We start from the raw sequence: 3,884 nt of genomic DNA, 5'->3' as shown, positions 1-3,884 counted from the left end.
CTTGAAGCACGCAGAGCGAACAGACCAGTGAAGCCCAGGTGCCCGAGGAGCCCCTGGGAGGAGGGAGGAGGCTAGAACTCTGGGTTCTGGGAAAAGGAGGAGGCCAGAGAGGGCAGCTCAGCACCAGGCATGGTGGCCACCATTGCTGCTGGGTTTTTTCCCTAGAAATTTGGGTGAGAGGAGAGGTGGCAGCACTCCCAGAGGAACTCAGCACCCAAGGGGCATGACCTGGGTACGTTCTTAGGCTTCCAGGAGGGTTTTCTGGGCCTCCAGGAGGCGTCTGTGTAGGGGGCACAGGTGGGCCATGAGCTTGTTGCCTGGGGTTGGGGCTTCCTAAGAGCTCGGTTGCAGCTGCAGCCGGATGGCCCATGCATGGGTGTGCACGTCGGGCCACCCCCATCACACAGGAGTGGGTGTGGCGAGGGCGTCCGTGCCAGCCCCCGTGCCCCCGTGCTTTCTGCTCGAGGCTCTCCAGGCACATCTGCTCCCTCACAGCTGGCACACTTTGTGCTTTGGGCCCGTCCCACTTTCCACCCAAGTGGGGTGTTGCCCTGAGTCCTAAACCCTTGCTTCGGTGCCCTCACCTGCAGAATGGGCGGTGGAGACTTAGTTTCTGGGTGCTTCTGAAAACAGTGAGGTCCTGGAGAACAGCCTTCTCTCTGCTCAGTTGGTTCCAGTGCAGGGTGGTGTGGGGACACACAGCTCCTTCTTTTGCCTCCAGCCAGAGCTCATCTTCGCCATTAACCTCTGCCCCACTTGCTCCCAGCCCCCCACCTGCCCCCCCTATTAATGCTGGTACGTGCGTGCTGGGGGTTGCAGGGGTAGAACGGATGGCAGGCCTAGAGAAGGCAGGGGACAGTGGCATGGTGCCCCATAGGCCTGTCTCATTCCCTCAGTGTACACACACTGCCCTCGCCAGGACGGGGGCAGGGGCTGGGCCGCCTGCACCTGCCCCATGGATAGAAGAATGAGGGGCAGGAGCACCCACGCAACGCCTCTCACCGCCACCCCCTGCCGGGAGGGTCAGCATCATGTAGGCTGATGGCCACAGCTCACGTTCACCCACTCGCTGATGAGCCCCGGGACACACAGCCACCTCAGTGTTGCGAGCCTCTGGGCCAGAGCATGGACTGCCTTTGGCACTTCTTCCACCTTGCCCATTCGAGGTGGCCTCAGGGACCCAAGGCTGAGAGGGATGGGCCCAGGGCTTGGCTGTAAGGAGGGGCATGCCTGAGGCCACTGACCCCAAGAGCACTGGGGATCCACAGTAGGTCTGTAAGGAGAAGAGGCAGAGCCAGAGTGATGGGTTTGAGTGACTGTGTGGATGGAGATTGAAGCAGGTTTTCAGGCCCCCAGTGCAAGCACTTGGAGGGCTGGGAATTCCCCAGGGAGTCTGTGAGGGGTGCTGCCCAAGCTGGCCCACCCTAAAGGAGAGGGGCCTTGCTGGGAGACTTTTGATACCAGGGACCCTAGAAGGCCCGTCATCTGCTCTTCTGGATCAGCAGACTCTTCAGGGTAGCTGGCCCATGCCTGCTTTGCTGTGCCTGGTTTCCCAAAGCTCTGGAATGGTCTCCTTTGGAAGCTCTGCTGGCCCTCATGTACTCTACCCCTGGACCCACTAGGTCATCAGCCACCCTGGTGTGGGGGCCCTCTGTATGCCTCAGGCTGCTGTGACGGAGGACAGGGTCTGTACTGGGAGTAAGCTCCCTGTCATAGGAGGCATGCAAGCCAGGGCAAGAGCTTTTGGATCACTGAGGGAGCAGCCTGGCCAGGCAGGTGGGATGAGAGGCTTGGGCCGCCAGAGCCCCCACCCGGCTTCGGAGGCAGCACTAGCCAAGCAGCGCCCTGGGCCGACAGCAACCATATGTTGGAAGAGGAGCTGTGTGTGTTGCTCCTCGGGCCCCTGGGGCCTGGCCTTCCTGGGCCTGTCACAGCCGATTTTCCCTGCCTGAGTGGCAGGCTGGCCAGCAGGCGGGGGCTGCAGAGCCTCTGCACGGCTCGTTTGTCCCCCATTGCTCTCAACACTGGACCTGACGCTGGGGGTGGATCCAGGTGCTGCCCCCCAGTATAGCCCTGCACATCCCACCCTCTGTGGTCCCATCCAGGTGAAGCTGGGCCCCTGAGAAGAGCCCTGGTGGCTGGGGGCCACCCTCCTGTTCGTCCGTGGGCGGGTGGCCAGAGGTGCATGTGGGCTGCGTGGCCCCGGGGCAGGCGGGAGAGGGCCCGGAGCCTTGGCCCTGTCAGTCCAGCGCCCAGAGCTGTGCAGAGGGAGGCGGGAAGCAGAGGCTAATTTGTACACTAAGTGCTTTTGACAGGGGTGCTTCACAAGTGAGCATGCATCTCTGCCCGCCCTGGGAAGGCCGCCATGGCCAATGGGTGGGCAGAGGAAACCTGGGTGAGGGGCTGGGAGAGACGGCCATGGGGACGCCCAGTGCTAAACCAGACAGGGAGGGGGCCAGGGACGTTGGGAAGGGGGGATGAAGAAGAGAAGGAGAGAAGGGTCTAGGGGAGGGAGATGTGCCCAGAACCAGAAGCCCCCATTGCCAGAAGCAGGGAGCCAAACCCAACAGTGAGGGGGACAGCCCTCCCACCTCGTGTTCTCTCCCCACCATGGTCGTCCGCCCTGTCTACTCCTCACGCCTGGCCTGGGGCCCAAGCGCCACCCTGAGAGGGCTGAGGGCACAACTGAAGTCTCCTCTCAGGCAGGCCTGGCTGGCTCCTGCATCTTCTCACCACCAGCCCTTCCCCCCTGACCCTGGCTAAGCCCCCACTTGGCCCTGCTAGTGTTCCACCCCTGCCTGCACCTCCCGCGGTCCTCGGCGTCACGGCTAATGGTCTTGTGTGTGGGGCCCCCAATCCTCAGGCACCATGCCCTCTGGGGTTGGGGACGCCAGGTCCCCCTTTCCCTTACCCCTCCCTGTTGGAGCCTCCTCCCCTGCAGGCTAGGGTGCAGGGGGGTGCTGGCTGGGGGGTTTCCAGGTTGGCCACGGGAGTGGGCGTGCAATCCCCTGCCTCACTGTGATGACCCCTGACGGCCTGACGCTGCAAGGGTTTGGGCGCCCACTGGAACGCTAGTCTAGGCTTCCCAGAACACCCCAGGGGGACCGTGCGAGCTCTCTGACGACTGGAGGGTGGACGCGGCCTGGCCCCTGCCCCACGGGAGAGGGTCTGGCATGGCTAGCGCGGCCTCGGTGAATCAGGGCGGGCAGTCTTCGGGCGTCGATGCGAGATGTGTTGTGGCAGCTCCCCCGCCGCCCGAGGCCCGCCTGGAGCCAACACTGCTGGTGGCTTTAATTGCTTTCACATTCCATAGGCTGGCCTGTGACAGGCTTCTTACACCGCTGAGTGCCAGCCTCCACACCCCAGCCCCCCACTCATTCAAACTGCAGACCAGACGGGGAGCTGCCGGACATGCCCGGCCTCAGTGGCCACCTGTGAAATGGGGACGGTGCCTCCTGGCACGAACAGGAAGGGACCCAGGGCCAAGCAGGAGCAGGTCGTACCCACCAGAGAGGGAACCCTTTCTCCCTCCGCGCCCCCACCCCCTGCTCCTATCTGATGACTGACGGATTCAGACAGCCACCCCAGACACAGACGTCTCACTGGGAAAAAACGCACAGATGTACCCTTCTGTCTGTGTGAGGGCCGGCCCACCGACCACCGCAGGGGCCAGCCCCAGCCATGGCCCTGCCTGGACACTTGGTCTTTTCTGGGGCGGAGGCAGCTGTTGAGCAGGGGGCCCTGAAGGTTGACCTTGGGTACCAGCAAGCTACCCCCACTGTCACAAGGCAGGCTTGGGCCTCCCTTCGCGGGCTCAGCATGTAGAGGGGAGGTAAGGACCCCATGGCCCACGGGAGGAGTGACGGACAGATGAAGAGGCATCG

Source organism: Desmodus rotundus, chromosome 1 (assembly GCF_022682495.2).
Source record: "Desmodus rotundus isolate HL8 chromosome 1, HLdesRot8A.1, whole genome shotgun sequence".
Lineage (NCBI taxonomy): Eukaryota > Metazoa > Chordata > Mammalia > Chiroptera > Phyllostomidae > Desmodus > Desmodus rotundus.
This window is presented reverse-complemented; position numbering follows the sequence as displayed.